The sequence below is a fragment of the Ambystoma mexicanum genome, chromosome 10 (assembly GCF_040938575.1).
Source record: "Ambystoma mexicanum isolate Mex_15411 chromosome 10, UKY_AmexF1_1, whole genome shotgun sequence".
Taxonomy (NCBI): Eukaryota; Metazoa; Chordata; class Amphibia; order Caudata; family Ambystomatidae; genus Ambystoma; species Ambystoma mexicanum.
In genome coordinates, this window is record NC_090932.1 from 1630957717 (window position 1) to 1630976993 (window position 19277).

At 43.6% G+C, this 19277-nt stretch overlaps 1 protein-coding gene across 11 annotated transcripts in view; it reads left to right on the forward strand.

Annotated features, from left to right (window-relative positions):
• ARVCF (ARVCF delta catenin family member) overlaps positions 1 to 19277 on the forward strand; it is a 2420581-nt gene that overhangs the window by 1079314 nt on the left and 1321990 nt on the right. For 10 of the 11 annotated variants that reach the window (XM_069620022.1, XM_069620031.1, XM_069620027.1 and 7 more), the window contains exon 4: positions 16019 to 16092. The exons of the other annotated variant lie outside the window; for it this stretch is intronic. The gene's annotated coding sequence lies outside the window, so the exon portion shown is untranslated. The remainder of the gene's footprint in view (positions 1 to 16018; positions 16093 to 19277) is intronic. 11 annotated transcript variants of the gene reach the window in all.

A 19277-nucleotide genomic window follows, 5' to 3' on the forward strand; every position in this document is an offset into this window, starting at 1 on the left:
GGGTATTAAGCGTGTTATAAATAACCATATCATATCATTTTGCTCGTTGCCCTGGGTGACAGTGCAGCGCGGAGGGCCCCACCACTGAGGCTGAGCCCCTCAGCTCTTATCTGCAGCTTGAAGGCAAGACCAGATGCAGTTGCAAAAATGTGTAAACAAAACCTATCGCTGTGAAAAGCAGGCTTCCTACACGCTGGGCACACTACTGTTTTCCAAATGGGCATCTTACACTTTCAGCGAAGAAAAAAAGTCATTTGCAAACTCAAAAGCGCTTCTTACACTTGCATTCACTAGTTTTCCTTTGACATTTATTTCTTTTTGTCGCACTACCACACAAATGCTCTGTACATTTTGTGCCCCTTCCTTTTTTCAAAGGTTATATTTATAAAGATGTTATATGCTTATCAAACTGCTTAATCACAAATGAAGGCTTCTTTTGCACTGACAGCAGTTATTAGGACATTCAACTTGGGGGTTCATGGCAGCCAACTTTTGATTTTCACTACAGGTACAGAAATACCCCCACTTTTGCCATGAATATAATTAAGCGACCAGCCCAACCCACGCCCTGGCCCTAGACATTTTATAGCACTTGTTTTTTTTATATAACGAATTACACTAAGTCATCTCAACCTGCTGAGCTATCCTGGTAGCGTTCTACTGTAGAGCATGTCTATGAATTCCTTAATGTACTAAAACTCACTGCATTAACATACCAACGAGGACTGCTGTCATGGAAGTGATTTAAAGTGCAATTGATGTATAGTGTGGAGTTTGGAAAGAAGCAGCATGAAAGAAATGGCACCATTTTTTAAACTATTATTTTTAACATTTCCTTTGAGCAGAATTCAACTGCCAGCCTCCACCCCAACCCCCATCAGAACTCCGGCCCTCCTCCAAACTCTGCCCCCCCAGCCCTTGTGGGATCCCCCTTTAAATGTTTCGCAATTCCACCACTGCGCGCACATGCAGACTGTCGTTCATTCTCACAAGAGTGAAGTCTGCATCATGAGCAAAAGCGAAAGGCCCGTGGTGCACGGTGCCACTGAGCATGTTTGTAAATAAGCAACAATTGTATTCTGTGCATATGTGATGTGGCTGGGACCACCTTGCTGGCACCCAGGATACTTTCACAATCGCAGACTGCTGAGAATGTACTAGGGGTGCGGGACTAAACTCCAATGCTTTTAGCAATCCTACTCAAGATTCCAAGATCAATACTCAATACTCCAGGTCAATGCTCAAGGTTCCATACTCAAGGTTCCAAGATCAATACTCAAGATTCCAAGATCAATACTCAATACTCAAGATCAATGCTCAAGGTTCCATACTCAAGGTTCCAAGATCAATACCCAAGATTCCAAGATCAATACTCACGCTTCCAAGATCAATACTCAAGGTTCCAAGATCAATACTCAATGTTCCATACTCAAGGTTCCAAGATCAATACTCAAGATTCCAAGATCAATACTCAAGATTCTAAGATAAATACTCAAGGTTCCAAGATCAATACTCAAAGTTCCAAGATCAATACTCAAGATTCTGGGATCAATGGTCAAGGTTCCAAGATCAATACTCAATACTCAAGGTTCCAAGATCAATACTCAAGGTTCCATACTCAAGGTTCCAAGATCAATACTCAAGATTCCAAGATCAGTACTCAAGATTCTAAGATAAATACTCAAGGTTCCAAGATCAATACTCAAAGTTCCAAGATCAATACTCAAGATTCCGGGATCAATGGTCAAGGTTCCAAGATCAATACTCAATACTCAAGGTTCCAAGATCAATACTCAAGGTTCCATACTCCAGGTTCCAAGATCAATTCTCAAAGTTCCAAGATCAATACTCAAGATTCCAAGATCAATACTCAAGGTTCCAAGATCAATACTCAAGATTCCAAGATAAATACTCAAGATTCCAAGATTAATACTCAAGTTTCCATACTCAAGGTTACAAGATCAATACTCAAGGTTCCAAGATCAATACTCAAGATTCCGGGATCAATGGTCAAGGTTCCAAGATCAATACTCAAGGTTCCATACTCATGGATCCAAGATCAATACTCAAGGTTCCAAGATCAATACTCAAGATTCTGAGATCAATGCTCAAGGTTCCAAGATCAATACTCAAGTTTCCAAGATCAATACTCAAGATTCCGAGATCAATGCTCAAGGTTCAAAGATCAATGCTCAAGGTTCCAAGATCAATACTCAAGGTTCCATACTCATGGTTCCAAGATCAATACTCAAGGTTCCAAGATCAATACTCAAGATTCCGAGATCAAAGCTCAAGGTTCCATACTCATGGTTCCAAGATCACTACTCAAGGTTCCAAGATCAATACTCAAGATTCTGAGATCAATGCTCAAGGTTCCAAGATCAATACTCAAGGTTCCAAGATCAATACTCAAGATTCCGAGATCAATGCTCAAGGTTCCAAGATCAATAATCAAGATTCCAAGATCAATGCTCAAGGTTCAAAGATCAATACTCAAGGTTCCAAGATCAATACTCAAGATTCCAAGATCAATACTCAAGGTTACTTAATAAGAACATTTGTTGCAACCCATGCTTTATTTCCTATGTTTTTTTACTGCTGTTGAGATTGCTGTTGCACTTGTGCTGTCTCCCTCTGTCATTGAAGACCCACTTTGAGAGATCGGAATATTTAAAACATATCACACACACACACACACACACACACACACACACACACACACACACACACACACACACACACACACACACACACACACACACACACACACACACACACACACACACACACACACACACACACACACACACACACACACACACACACACACACACACACACACACACACACACACACACACACACACACACACACACACACACACACACACACACACACACACACACACACACACACACACTCTCTCTCTCTCTCTCTCTCTCTCTCTCTCTCTCTCTCTCTCTCTCTCTCTCACTCTCTCCCCCGAGACAAGGTTCTCCGTGTTTCAGGACCTGTAAACCCCTGCCTAATGGGGGTGATGGCTATTTGCACCCGTAGCTCTCGCTGCCGTATGAATAGTGTAATTCTTTTCCTTGATTGGATGTAGGCTTCACACATAGTGTGCATGCCCAATCTCCCATATTAAATAACAAAAAGGGCCAGAGCCACAGAGAATAGAAAAGGAGTCCGTCCCATTCTCTGACTATGGCAGCGACAGCGCAGATGGTGAGGGAGCACGAATCTGAAGAAGGAAGCACCAGACCAGGAGATAAACCAGCGGGGCTGGGATGGTGCAGGAGTTTGGAGCGGGGGCCAGAGGAAGAAAAATAAAGGTCAGCACCCCAGAAAGGAAAAGACAGCAGCTGTCCACAAACTTGTGGAACCCTCCCGTCCCTCGCACACTCTCTCACTGTTGACAAAGTCAGCTAAAGATTGTTTTCACAAACATTTTACTTTACACTTAAGTTATGAAAAAAAGTTCTGACTCCGATCGTTTATTTAAAGCAATTTTTCTTCCGTTTATACAATAGTAAGAGAATGACAGTTTAAGATTAAACTCAGCTGTGACGTCACAGTGCACGCCGCTTGAGCCAGCACAGAGCAGAATTCCAGCTGTCACTGTAAAGGCTTGACGAGCTTTACAAATTATTTCCTGTAAAATTGCTTTCTGTGACACTTTACAGCCATGAACCTATAAGGAACTGTTTATGGTAGTGTGGTTATTTTGTGCACTGCTGAAGTTTAATACAACACGTGACTGCAAAAATTATTTTAAAGCACAAAACAAAAGGGTTTCAGATACATTTTAATAAACTGTAGTACATTAGAAGCTGATTATTATTAATATTATTTTAATCCAAGTAGATTCTACACTGATTATATGTGTCAGACAATGGAAAGTCTCACAATACATTAAGCGAGAGGCCAGGTATTAAAGGGGGTGAACCTTCATGGCCATGCATTATACGTAATACAATATCTCCTACTGGATTTAAGATCCTAACTGGATCTTGCGCAAAGATTCTCTGTGCCCCCCTCAAACAGACCCATCAGATCCAGCCACACCAACCGACTAACCATTCCTAAAAGCATCAGAGCTAGAGCAGGCGGCTCTAGCTTCCCAGTTCTTGCAGCCACCAACTGGAACCTGTTACCCCCCTCTATCAGAGGCATCAAGTCCCACTCGGTCTTCAGAAAAGCAATAAAAACCATGTTGTTTGTGTAAACCCCACATTGGACCTTTTAACGCATGTGTGTATTACTCATATGTCCGTGCTCGTCTTGCCAACAAGTTTAGCACTCTGCTACAGTAACCATGTACGGACTAATGTAAGGCACTCGACCATAGTAACCATGTACGGACTAATGTAAGGCACTCGACCATAGTAACCATGTACGGACTAATGTAAGGCACTCGACCATAGTAACCTTGTACTGACTATTGTAATCTTGCACCAACCTCACCCCTGTAACTAAGACACTTCCTTGAAACAGCGCCTTGATGCCCCCGGGCTGCTAGGCACTTTACAAATGCAAACATAAAATAAAGAAGAGTATTGTAGGTCACTTTGTAGTTGCATGACCTTATAAAGGAACTCGGCCTTCAGCATCGTGCCTCCGTTTGGTCACAGAACTCCTTGGAAACTTGAAATGTCATTATAACGTCTGGTAGGGGCTATGTCAGCCAATATCATGTTTTGTCAAAATGAACTCTTTATTTTCGTACCAGCCCTCGCCATCAGAGTCAATGATGAAGGGTCATGGGAGTTGTAGTCCAAAACAACAGGAGGAGCTACAAGCGGCAGACCTCTGCTATAGACACCCCAGAGCTTGCCAAAGACTCCATCTGAAGTCCACATTAAAAATGTAAGGATTAAATATATATATATATAGGTATTCGCAGCACCCCTGGGGATATAGCTTGTCGAAAATGCCTTGATAGTTTATTTTAAAAATCCAGGAGGCCTTGGCTAAGAGTCATGAGTGCACTCACCTCGAGTCCTGAAGCTTTCAAAAAGGCAAATAACTTCTCCCGAAAGCCTAAACAATAAATATAAAACATTATAGCTGAAGCTGATATAAAGTCGCCCATGCTGACAATTGTCACGGTGACAATCCTTATAACCTGAACTGGCTTACCATCTACAATGTTTTCATGCGTATAGACTGACAATAGCTGAATCGCTGCTGATATACGACCAACTCTGGCACCCCCATCTGATCCACAGGACATTAGCACATATAACGCGGAGTACGTCATACAGCAACGTAGGCGCAATCGCGCGCGCCGCCACCATGGGTTTCACACTAGCCTTATTCTTGGGCGTAATTCCATGATTTTTTAGGGCCGGGGAACGAACCCTTTCAAATACGCATGCTTGCATTTCATTGTCACGCGCTATTGCCACGCGCTATTTCGTCCCGGGAGGATAGCTCAGCGGCAACGTGCGCGCCTTGGAAGCAAGCGACACGAAGCAACACAGGTTCGATCCCCTTGTCCGAGCTTACAAACCTCCGGGTGTTTAAGCACGTTATAAATACGCAACTAAGAGAAAGGAAAAAAACAATTACGCAACTACAAAGAAAACAATTCCTGTAAGCGCCTCGATGCCTGCGGGCTGCGTGAGCGCTTTAAAAAATGTAAAAATAAATAAAAAATATCAGGTAAGCCATGACATTAACATATACTGACAGCGCACAGCTGCTCGCCACAGTGTGAGTGCGCGCTTATAGGATATCTTTTAAATTGCCTTCTTTATTTACTTTCTAAAACTGTACTGTGCCTCAACGAGGAATGCATGTCATCAATTCACAGTACGGGCACTATGCTAAACAGGACTGTGTTGCGGTCGCCCTTTGTACTCAATGCCAGTCTGACTTGCAGAGGAAGCTGGCATGCCAAGACATTCGCACTGCCTCAGATCGCCGGGCTCTAATCAATGTCTGCTCATCCAATTAATCAGTGTCACGTGACCCGTGTACTCATAATGAAGTGTTTTTATCTCCTCCCTCGCCCCTCGTGATCCTTTCTTGCCCCCTTCCCTTTTCTCTCTGTCTACACATTGAATGTTCAAATGCACAATTTCTGTTCAAATTGTTACTCATTTCTTTTCATGTTGGCATGTTGACTTGTGTTTCTTCTTTTATCTTAATGTGTGCACTATTCTCATATGTTTAGGCCTGTTTTTGAAAAGGGCCCAAGTAGGGCCGAAACACGTGTCAAATGAAAGCAGGCATGTTCTTCCATGTTTGTGATCTGTATTCCCTTCAGTTCTCAACTGACTGTCCATCAGTTGGAGCTAACTAAACACAAGGCGCTACGCGGAGGGTGTCTGCTGCACTTAAGATCATACACTTTTATAGGGAGTTTTTTTTTAAGAGGTATCCTAACCCCAAAAGGGATGTTTTAAGGTACATTGGCCAGTGCCTTTTAGAACATGCTGACACAGTCAAGGGTTGAAAATTGAGAACTGGTTCAGAAATCAGGGACGTCACATCACACGACCCTTGACCTCTGATGACATCACAGGAAGTGATATCATTTGACCCCTGTGACATCACAGAAAGCGATGCAACACAACCCTCCAACCTTTGACAAAACAGGAAGTGGCATCACGTAGCATTGTAGACTACGAAAAATATGGTTACGATATCACTGTAATGTGAAATACAGTTCATACAAGAATGGATCACCATATGTACCATTAATATCAGTGTGTATAGGCCCATATTACCAAATTATTGTGAATGCAAGCAGATGTCCAAGGCCAAACGATAATATTGTGTTATTGTATAGCACTTACGCTGAAGTGCTTTATATAGAACAAATATACATACAATATCACCCAACCTGTGTTGGTACTCATTTATTAACATCAGCAAGATGAAAGGCTGTGCTGACCTTGCCAGGAGTCGGACCTACAACCTGCAGATCACACACACATTGCAGCAGTGAGCGCTCAACCCACTGAGCTATCTTACCCGCTATAGCTATCAGAAAACAAGCCACTCCAGAAATAAAGAGTCACATGCTGCTGGCCACAGCCCAGGATCCTCAATAAAAATTAAAAATAATAAAGATTTTATGCAACCCCAGGCAACCACTAAATGACGTCCCTGTTCAGAATGAAATTACATCCTTGTGATTCTATGCCATCAACACCTGCATCCCTTGACCACCCCACCCCCTCCTGCCTGAACACTCCATCACCCCGGTGCCTGGCTGCATTCCTAGCTGAGCTCTCCTTAAAAGACTGCCTCTCTGTGCTTCACACCAGCGAACGCACTCTGGGGGGCAGAGCAGAAAAGTAGGTTTCATTGTGAGAAATGTGCTCTGGAGTTCAGCCGGTGTAAAGGGCTTACATTTGCTTGTTTGCTTAAGCAGAAGTAGTTGAAGGACTGGCTCTGATTTCTGGACAGGCAAGCACCTACTAAAAAACAGAGGGGATGGGGGCAAATTCACAAATGTTTACTGTGTGCAACTGAATCTGCCCCAGACCCTCAGCACATTTAAACGTGCCTGCTTGCGGAGTATGATATGATAGGTTATTTATAGCGTGCTTAATACCCAGAGGTTTTTAAGTGTGGACCCAGGTATCGAACCTGTGTTGCTTTGTCTTGCTTCCAAGGCGAGCATGTTGCCCCTGAGCTATCCTCCACGTGCTCCTAATAGCCATGGCCAGGCTGTCTCTACAAATTAAGTCTTACCAAAATGCAGCACAGCTGTATTTGACATGTACTTATCAATTGTTTCATTTTCAGCAGCCTTCTTTCAGTTTCCGTTTCCAAATGTGTTTCCAGTGCGGTGGGTGCTGGTTTGATCCAAGTAATGAACAGAGAGAGAGAGATGTGATTTTTAGCTTGAGAAGAGTTTTGTGCTGCATGCCGAACGCATGTGCTACATATAGAGCCTCTCCTAATTTACAGAGAGAGGATGATGTATTACTGAGATAAAGCCAGCAGTTTGCAAATGGGATACTTGCCCGACTTGGCTGCTGGACCGGTGCCCCTCGGAGTCGGCAGAGTGTCTTTAGGAGGATTGCGGCATAGTGCATAAATTGCGAGCTGCGAAACCTGGCTATCGGAGCTCTCATTATGGCTCCTCCACTTAGCCATGTTCCTGGGCCTCCACTGCCCTTATATAACTTGTTCAGATTCCTCCCTAAACCTACTGTGCATTGGACAGCACCATCCAGCCGCAAATCTACCCACTTACTGATTAGTCCATTAATCTTTCTATCCATGCCAATAGGAGTTTTCGGATTCTGTAACCTGGTGTTAGTTTACAGTTGCAAGCAATTCACATACATTGCAAGGCCTGCATTGTGGGACCACCATAATTGTTAGTAATATGCACAGAGCCCACTGCACATGCGCACGTTTAGTGCAATTGGCAATGTACAGGTGTGTTGCTTTGTATGGCAATTTATTGCAAAGTGTTAGCTAGCATTAATGGTCATGGCAAGACAAGGAAAAGCTACAGTGCTCTGTGCATCGAGGCCCCACTGTTCCTTCCTTGTGGAGCCAAACGTGGTCCAAATGTGGGAGTTTGGTGGATCATGTGTTGAGGGGCTTTGTGGTTATTGTTTGCAGCGTGTTCTTTTTTTTTTTTTTTTTTTTTAGTTGAATCTCAACTTTTCAATAAACAACATTTTAAGTAATAAAATAATTTTTACAATATTAAAAGTAATTGTCCTCTTTTCTTAATTACATGAAAAAAATAAAATATAATATAAAAGTAAAAATATAAAAAATAATTTTTATCTTAGTAGTATGTACTAAAATTGAAAGAGAAAGTATACTTCTTTCTAGTTCATATACAAAGATTAAGAAGGCAATGGATTATCATATAAACGTATATAATAATTCAAATTGTCACTAATAACTGATAGCTATCAGCTGCTATTAAAAGAACTAGATGAAGAAGAAAAAAAATTGTGAAAACATTCACCACATTTATGTTATGTCTCAATTCCAATATGGTTAATAAATTTCACAATCGCTATCTGAACCTTAATGAGGCGAGTATGATAAAGCTTTGTCCATAGTTCATTAGATGTCAATGATCTATAATGTTCAAAGTACGGTTTGAAATACAATATCCGTTTCAACGTTAAAGCAGAGCATTCCGTACATAAATGTTCCATAGTCTCTTTCTGGTTTTGAACGCAGCAGAATCGACAATAGTTCTCAACATTTGATATGAGCCTTCTTCGGGCCTGTATTTGTTTGGTGTTAGATAAATTTAGACGAAAGCGTAAATATGTTCGTCTTAGTTTGACGTCAGGGAATTTTAGTAAGTAAGACTCGGTCCTACCCATCTTTTTATATTCAAATGGGATTTCCTTAAATGATGTGTACCGCTTGCACTGTTCTATCGTATTAATCCAATCAGTTTCCCATATCTTAGTCTTTGCTTTAGTAGGGTTAGATACAAGGAGCTCAATTGTGATGCTTGCTGCGTCCATTACATGTTGAACAAATTCTCTCCATGTACTTGGAAAAGAGTGATTCGATAATAGCATATACATGGCTATTTTCTTTATTAGCAACTCTGTATGTGAAGCCATGACCAGCTTTCTGTAAAGGTTTATTACACGCCAAGTATACATTCCAAATAGTGACAGCAGACCTAATTCATGTCGTAATATCGACATAGGCAAGCTATTCGGCAGACCAAGGATACTTTTCCAGTAAAAGCCTTCAATTTTAGACCAAAATTTCTCAGATCTGGGTACTTTAGTATCAGATCCATAGAGTGTAATTGCCGTAGCCTTTTGTAAGTAAAATGTAATAGCAGCAGATAAAGTAAACTTTCCCATTTTCGCTTGTATAATCTTAGCTTGGGCAGCTGCTGTTTTCATCTTTGTTTCTACAGATCTAACATATGGTAGATCTGTGACATTATTGTTAACATTTATGCCCAAATATGTATACTGGTCAACAACCTCAAGTGATTTACCATTAAGGTGCCATTTAAATTTTTGTATTTTAGTCCGAGATTTAGGAAGGCAGCATAAGATCTTAGTTTTTTCAATGTTAATTTCTAAATGATTTTTGGTGGCGTATTCTTGCAGAGTGGTTAGTAGTCTCTGCAATCCAACCGGAGTTTTAGACAATAATAACAAATCATCTGCATAGAAAAGCCACGGAAGTGGAGCAGCACCAAGTTTCGGAGGGTTTGACTGTACAGATGCAAATTCTACTCCCAAATCAGCAATAAAAAAATTGAAGATGGTAGAGGCAAGGACACATCCTTGTTTCAGTCCACGATATGTCGGGACAGGTAGTGACAACTTGCCATCTGTTGTAAGTCTGATCTGTATGGTCGTATCTGTATGTAACTGTGTTATGAAGGAAAGTAAGACATCTGGACATCCGGCAGCTGTTAACTTTTGCAACATTAGAGATTGGCTAATAGAGTCAAAAGCAGACTTGAAGTCGACAAACGCCAAGTATATTGGTTTTTTGATTTAATTATTTGTTGTTGAATTGCTGTTATGGATATGAGATTAATGGAAGTGCCCATTCCTGGGACAAAACCCGTCTGATGTGGGTCAAACAAAGTATGACTGTTAATCCACAGGGTGAGTTGTCTCAATATAATTCGCGAGAATATTTTTGCCGGAATGTCCAATAAAGCAATCGGTCTATAACTAGAGGGTAACTGTCTATTGCCTTTTTTGAAAATAGGCACAATTATAGACTTCCTCCAGTTAGATGGAATTCGATTTGTGTCACAAACTTCGCGATATATTAAGAACAATATTTGTGCCCATATATCAGGGTATGTCTTCAGGGTAACATTGGAAAGACCATCAGGGCCCGGGGCCCTCGAAGAACTCAACTTTGCTATAAAGAATTTTATATCATCTATGTCAAAAACCAACAAATCTTTGGGCAAACTGGTATATATGGACTTTCATCTTTGGCAGCATATAATTCTAAGAAATGATTCATCCATACCAGCTCCGGGACAGCATTTATCTGTAAGGATGATTGAGATGTTAAAGATGTTCTATGCAGCAAGTGCCAGATTGCTTGAGAGTTCTTGGAAGCCACCGCACAAAGAAGCATTTCGCTGTCCTGTTGTAGCAAAAGAGCTTTGTGAGCCCTAATCCAATGTTGGTACTTACTTTTAAGAGTTTTTATTAATGTTAAATGATTATGTGATTTATTAATTGTAAGATTCCTTATTTCTTTTCTTAAAAGAGTTTTTCTTATTCTGACCTCAGGATCATATTGATGTTTGTGACAAAAAACAGGTTTATTGCTTTGTGTTTTCACCTCGACAAATAGATGTAGTATAGATGTATAATCACAGTTTCTCGGTCCGCACCTGTTTTTACCGGACCAGTGTGTTGATAGGTTGTCATAGAAACTTTGTAATTTATCGTGATTCCAAATCAAACGATTTCGTCCACTATTAATATGGATTTGGCCACTCATATTATCTGATGTTGATAAGGTGTGAGGTAGGTTCCAACACCAAGACATAATAAGCTGCTCATGGTCACTTTGATTTTGCTTCCGAATGTTGAAGCTCTTTACGCATGTAAACATGTTATGATCTACATATATATAGTCCAAAATTGCATGTTGGGTTTGCCTTCGCCAAGTTGGCTGAGCGGGTACATCACCCTCTACTGAACCATTGAGCAGTAACATTTGCCTATCTTCCATGAATTCAACCCATCTACGTTCTGTCTTATTATACAAAGACTTTGTGTTAGACAGATCATGTAAGTTGAGATCACCCACAATAATAACAGATGTAATAGACATATCAGCCACAATCATGTCCATAGTTGCATACATTAGTTCAAAAAAAGTATCCTCATTCTTTGCCATATGATTCCAATATATATTCACCAGTGCCATGGTATAAAATGACACCACGATTTTGACCACTTGAATATATGGACTTGGAGTTACCCAATTCGTCAAAGTTAAACCACTAGAATTTTTGACAGCCACAAGTAGGCCCGCCATTGGTCGACCTTTGGCAGGACTTATGGCTGGATTAATAACAATCGAGTGGTTATTCCATACGGGAGGCATGCCTAACCATGTTTCCTGTAATGCAATTATATCAAAATCATCCAACCCACTCGAAGTGTCATTAAACAGATGGCTGTGACCTCGGGTATTCCAAGATAAAAGAGATAAGGGTGTGATGGAATCAGTTCTTAATGGCTATGAGTTCTCAATACATCATTGATGTTGTAGATTCACACGGCTTTGGTAAGCTCTACTTGATGTCTGTAAGTTATCTCTGTTGTTGGAATTTCTGGTCGAAAGTTGCAGGTTCGGTGTCAAAGTTCCTGCGAACTTATCCACTAAGCTGCTATAGTTTGCATAGGATTCATAAGTCAATGTGAAGCCCAAGTTATAGATGTCATCCTTTGCCTGCCATATAAGATTCAGAATAGCTCCTGATCGTATCCATAATCTAGCACTCGTAAGATCATTTTCATGGAGAAAGTCAACCCTGTCTATGTCTGTGGTTGATACATCCTCCAAAGATATGACATCAGTTAGAATGTTCAAGACAGAGGTCCTGTTGAGATCGTATCTCTGGTTTATATCGGATCTGCACTGTATTATTAATGTGTGGGAAGGAGGAGGTTTTGAAAATTGCCAGCTATTTTGAATTGTTTTGATGTTATACTCAGAATGACTTTTAGCGTTCTCACTTATGATGGGTGTAAGTAAATTTCTCTCCGACCCCTTAACATCTTGAGGCTGTGTACCAGATTGCTTTTGTGAACCAGATGTGATTGCATTGTCTTTTGTTTGATTAGCAGTTCCTGGACCAGAGAAAAAGTGCAGCATTAACCTTTCCATGTCAGCAAGCCTTTTTTCCTGCATATTAGACATGTCAATGGCACACTGGTTGAGTGGCACTAGTGATTGATTTGGAGCAAAAGTAGCCCCTTTTTCAGTAAGATCTTTGCTTGTCGGGATCTCATTTGTTTTTATTGCCTCTAGAATTTCATCCAAAGGCTCTCGGGGTGCCAAGTCAGTGACTGGAGGCAAGGTATCATTTTTGGTTTTATTTACTTTTTTCCTACTGATGTTCACATATTTCTTGCTGATGGCAGCACTTACATCTAGAATTTGTTTATTAGGTCGAGTTAAACTTTTAATAAATGATTTGGATGCGGTGCTAGTGGGCAATGAAGGATTCTTGTGATTCTTCGTCTTTTTGACAGGTATTACGTCCTTAATTTGTTTCCGTGATGCGCTAGCAGTTTTAGAAAAAATACCAAAATCCACAACTGTACCTGCTCGATTTAAAGGCGTAAAGGTTGATTCTTTGCTAGTAGACATACTAACACTTGCATTATCATCCGAAGTCAGATTGTCATTTACAGTTTGAGTACAGACACAAATCATTGAAGAGTCCGAGATCTCAACATGGGAGAATCGGGGGCTCTCAGATTTCAGTGAATTCAGCTCTTTTCCTTTCAATTTAGGGCTTACCAAAGTTGCGGGTGTCGATATCAATTTTTGGCTGTCTTCAAAGGTTTTTTGCAATGTCTGACGTTGTGTAAAGAGCTTATGTAGGGTTATGTTAGTCTCTAATTGTTCTTTAGCTATAGTGTGGAGTGTGGCTGTCTGTGAGTGTAACTTCGCATCAATGTGCTCATACAATTTGAACATCGTAGTAAGGGCCAGATTCATGGCCACTAATGTGGGCTGTAATGTAGCTTCCATTACTGACTTTATCACAGGGGATTTTTTTTATCAGAGCCTCTCAGCGGTGAATGTTCGGAAAATGAGATTGACAATGGTGAAGTGATAGGAGCTGTGGCAGAGAATAAAGTAGGAGATTGTGAGAGAGAGGAATAGTGAGATACGTTAATATCCCCAGTCCCTTCTTTAGGTATTCTCGCATTCACTGGGGTGTGGTTAGGGATGGCTTCATTTTGTGATGCTGAAATGTTTTTTATAGGACTGCTAGCCTCACTGTCAGCTAACATAATGGAATTTTTGTTTTGTGCTGAGGAATTATTCTCAGCTGAACAGTTCGTAACCAAATCAATGAGATTTGTAACCGAACTAGTGTTAGCGGTTTTTAGCGGCAGTGCACTAGAACCTAGGCTTGCAGCCATCACCAATTGATCCGGTCGGGTATGAATGAGACTGGGGCTAAGTCTTTCCAACAAAAGGATGGAAGTCACTAATGCCTCCATTGTGGGTGCAGGAGTAACTCCCTTCAATGGACTACTTACATCTGTAGCAGCCACAGTTTCAATATTTGCATCAGCTGTAGGAACTGTTCCTGCGCTCACTGGGTAGAAGGAGCGGATATCTGAGGACACTGCGGTCAAAGCTCCTCCCGCCAAACTTTTCAGTCTGGCACTATTTTGTTTCTCCTTAAGTGGCGTGTACTTTAGCCGCTGTACCAGTCTAAGGGTTTCCAATTTTGACGGCATATTAGACTTTAAAGTATATAGGTGATGCAACATAAAATATTTATTGCGTTAGACACAAGACAATAAGTTAACCCTCCAGTCCCCTCTGCACTTACTTCAAAGAATAAGTCAGTGTTGGAGATATATTACCATGCACACTTTTAGCACTCACGCTAATCGATCTAGGAAGCACTGTTAGTTTTAATACTTTGAATTCAACCCTATGTAAGCATAAGCATAAACTGCGCTACACCACCCAAGCAAGCTTTATCTCAAAAACCTCTTTAAGATGCACTATCTAATTGGAACTAGAATACATGCTCACCGTTCTCCGTTCTCAGTTAACAGCGAACAGCGTACTTTAAAGTACTTAAAGGTGTGCGCGCAGGTGCGCTGCACCCTGGGTATTTGTAGTTGCTGGGAGGGACTGTCAGGGGGCGGGTTCAATAACTCCACACCAATCACTGACTCTCTAGGAATCAAAGAGAAAGAAAGTCCGTGTTAGCACGGCAGCGCACGTTACCAATAAAGTGTGCTAATTCAAGCTAATCAGTGCATTAACACAGCGTGATGGCGTGATGGCATTTTACATTTAAGACAGCTTGAACAGAGCCAAAAGCAATCACCTAAGTCAGGCAACTTGTGTGTCCCAGAAAAGTACGTCCTCCACCAGACAGCAGTCCTCTGCAGCAAGCAATGTCCGTGGAACTTCAAAAAGTCTTCCCAGGAAACAAAACGATTTTCGATTTTCAAACGTGTGCCACAGCGAACAGCGTACTTTAAAGTACAGCGTGTTCATCCCCTGCACTTGACCCCACTTGTGCGATTAAAATGCAGGAGTACAAAGACACTAGTCACAGTTTACACTCCTAGTGGGACAGGCCCCCCCTCCCCCCCCGACGACCACCATTGTCAAGTTATTTATTAAAAATAATACGGCTGGTGGAGTGCCCTCACTCTAAAATAACATGATCCCCTCAGGTGCAGTGTTTATATTTTACATGCTGTTTGTGATGTCATCAAGAGAGAAGGCCACAGTGCTGCAGGATAGCTGTGCACGCCTCTGATTGGCCAATAACTGAGTTCATTGTCTATTGAAGAACGCTGCACTACTCGTGATTGGCTGCTCAGTGCCTCCATCCTCTCCCATTTGACCTTGCAACATCTCTGAATGGCTGACAACGATTCATTGTCTCCTGAATAACTGTGCATTGATCCTGTTGACTATGCATTGCCTCCCGGGAGGCTGATAACAGCCATTGTCCCTGGAATCCCTGGGTAGTGTCTCTGATTGGCTGCTGATTGTCCATTCTCTCCTGGATAACTGTGCGATGTCCAGTGATTGGCTGAGAGCAAGAGCCGAACCCATTCCACGTTTTCTGGCTATCCACATGAAGCACACGTGAATGCAGTGACTGCAAACGGACGCCACGCGCACAGCCAGTGGTTGAGCTGGAATCCTGGCAATGGGTGCAGCTCTCGAGGACCAGAACCAGAGACCCCTGCTATTTCCGCGTAACACCTGCCGGGGGTCCTGATAATGTTTGTAATCATACTCTTATGGACTAACCCCACGCCTCCCTTCTTTGTTTTTGCAGTTGGAGACCCCCTTCTGTTTGCAGTGGCCACCATTCCCTAAGCAGGGGCCTCTCCCTGCAAGCAAAGCAGCCTGGTAAGTCCTTTATGAATATCTACCGTCCTTGCCTGAAAGCTGAAAGTCGGAACTTTGTCATTGGCAAACAGAAGGCCTCCATTTCTCCGTGGGTGTCTCTGATGGCGGGGGGTGGATGGGCAATTGCTCGTGGATGAATCTGTGCTCCAGCCGAGATGTCAATTGGACTTGGCCATGTTTTTGCAATGCATGAGTAGGCCAAGCGGGGTCCCCCCCCCGGAAAGCATGGCCAGTACGGGGGATTGCATGGTAGCAGCAGAAGCACCTGCGGAGCACGCATCCGCGGCAGAGTACTCAGGCGCTACAACCCTAGGGTTTCTCGGCGCTCGACCAACTGAGATCAGAAACAGCGCAGAAAAGAGAAATATAAGGGGTGCTTGAATCAGAACAGTAGTGTTTTTAATCTCTTTCTAAACGCGTATAAAGCCCATTGTATTGTCAGGGCTGGACTGATCTATAGGGAACTCTGGAGATTTCCTGATGCAGGGCTGGACTGGCCTATAGGGAACTCTGGAGACTTCCTGGTAGGTCTCTGCACCCTGGGCCCACGGGTGGACTGGTCTATAGGGAGCTCTGGAGATTTCCTGACAGGCCTCTGCACCCTGGCAAGGCTGGACTGGCCTATAGGGAACTGTGGAGATTTCCTGATAGGCCTCTGCACCCTGGCAGGGCTGGACTGGACTATAGGGAACTATGGATATTTCCTGATAGGCATCTGCACCCTGGCAGGGCTGGACTGGTCTATAGGGAACTCTGGAGACTTCCTGGTAGGCCTCTGCACCCTGGACCCAGGGGTGGACTGGTCTATAAGGAGCCCTGGAGATTTCCTGATAGGCCTCTGCACCCTGGCAGGACTGGACTGGCCTATAGGGAACTCTTGAGATTTCCCGTTAGGCCTCTGCACCTGGCAGGGCTGGACTGGCCTATAGGGAACTCTGGAGATTTTCCGGTAGGCCTCTGCACCCTGGCAGGGCTGGATTGGTCTATAGGGAACTCTGGAGATTTCTCGGTAGGCTTCTGCACCCTGGCAGGGCTGGACTGATCTATAGGGAACTCTGGAGAGTTCCCGGTAGGTCTCTGCTCGCTGGGCCTCTTTCGTGTGGTAACCTGAAGATGTATAATATGGGGGAAACTTTGAAAAATATTTCCAGGGCCTCTTTTGGTTCCCAGTCAGTGCTTTAAGTGGAATTAGAAATCGAGGAGGGGGGGGCTCTGCTTAGGGGGTGTGATCTAAGTACACCCGTACTTAAGCCATGCCTCCTAAGCAACCCCCCCACGCCCTTTCATTCAAGGAGCCCTGTGGTGCAACACTTTAACCACAGGCTCCTTGAATGAAAGGGCTGCCTGCTGCTGATGGCTGTGTACTCAGAAACAGGAGAAGGGCCTGGACTGCCCAGCTCTCCTTTCGTTTTTGAGCAAAGTCATCACGCAGCATGAAGCCAAGGTGCTTCATGCCTCGTGATGACTTTGTACTCAGAAACAAAAGGGGAGCTGGCCAGTCCAGCCCGCCTCCTGTTTCTGAGTACAGAGACATCAAGGAGCCTGTGTAGCCAAAGCGCTGCATGGTAACACAGGCTGCTTGCTGGTGTTAACACTTTGGTTTAGTAAAAAGAAAAGACGATGGGCCTCATTACGACCCTGCCGGTCCGGAAAGAATGGTGGCGATAAAAACGCTGCCACCGTTCTTTCCGGACCGGCTGATTCAGAGTCCAGCAGGTGGGAGTAACGCCACCCGCCTGCAGGCGCAAATGGAAATACCGGCTCCGTCATAGACGGAACCGGTGTTTCCATTGTCCCCATCCCCATGGAGTCCTCTGGGACTCCATGGGAATAACAGAATTCCGCCTCCGGAATTCCCGGGTCACCGGGGTCGTAATTCCCCGGTGATTCCGGGAATCACGGAGGCGGAATGGTAATACGGGTCCGGCGGTAGCCTGCCAGTTTTTCCGGCACGGTTACCGCCAGACTCGTAATGAGGCCCGATGCCTTTTCTTTTTTCTAATCGGAAGTGCTGACAACTGCAGGCAGCCGGTGTAACCGCAGCGCCTCAGGTGTCAGCTTGTCTGGGGCTAGTCGGGGCTGGGCCCCAGCCTACTTAAAGCCTGGTTCCCAGAGTATTATTGGTGGGAAGTTGAAAGTGTGCCGCTGTTTCTCCGGCGCCGACCACTATAATAAAATGGCTGTTGTTGACACGCCTGCAATAACACGGGCAGTTTTCTGTGCCTTCGCCTTATTGATCAGCGCCAATGCTTGCGCGCGGGGCGCTTTCTCATCTGCCTCCAGGGGAGTTGCTAGGTCTGGAAAAGACCCGGGGCTAAGCTGATGTCGGAACTGTTGGGACTGGGGGCTAGCTAGCCTTTTGGCTGTAGCTCCTGGGATTCTATCCGGGGCTACAACCAAAAGATCAGGGGCTATAGCCCCCTTAGCCCCCCCTAGCAACGCCCCTGTCTGTCTCGCCATGTCCTTTTGCGCCTCATCCCGGCCGGAGATTTATATCCCTGCACTAGGACGTTTGGTGGATGAAGCTCCAGCAGCCGCTGCGATTTTACAGGTCCTTCATTTACGATCCAGGATTTTATGTGAAAGCCATTCGTGCAGACATGTATTTCTCCGGCGTGGTCCGCGCTGCTGCGCGTATAATTCACGGGCGAGGCGCGTCGGCGCGGCTAATGGACGTGGCTTTGTCCTTGTCACTGCGCCGGGCTCTGCGGCACAGAATGTGGCTTAGACAGACAGTTCATGATTTAGGAATGATGTACGACATGGTACAATGTGTTCTGAGTTATGGTCAGTGTCCTGTAAACACACCAGGGAAGAGTGATGATGCATTGTGGGAATATCCGGCAAGGGAGAACGAGTGTCCTAAAGAGCGCCATATTTGCAGGCCTTGTAAATGCCGAAAAGTAATGTACAACGTGGCAGAAATTGCTTATGGAAATGGGACTTTCTTGCTTATTAAATAAAGCACCTCTATTTAAGGATTAGATTTTTTTTTATGCCTCACCAGTGAAGGCTCGACCAATTAAAACGTAGGCTGGGCATGATCGGTCATCAGTTAACTCTGGTAGCCTCCAAGCCTCTATAACTATCTGTAGGCAGGCTGGCACTACCAATGCTTCTCCCCGGGTCTGCACAAACACCAAGGGCCTAATTCATGGAGCTTTTAGCACGGTGCAAAGTGGGTT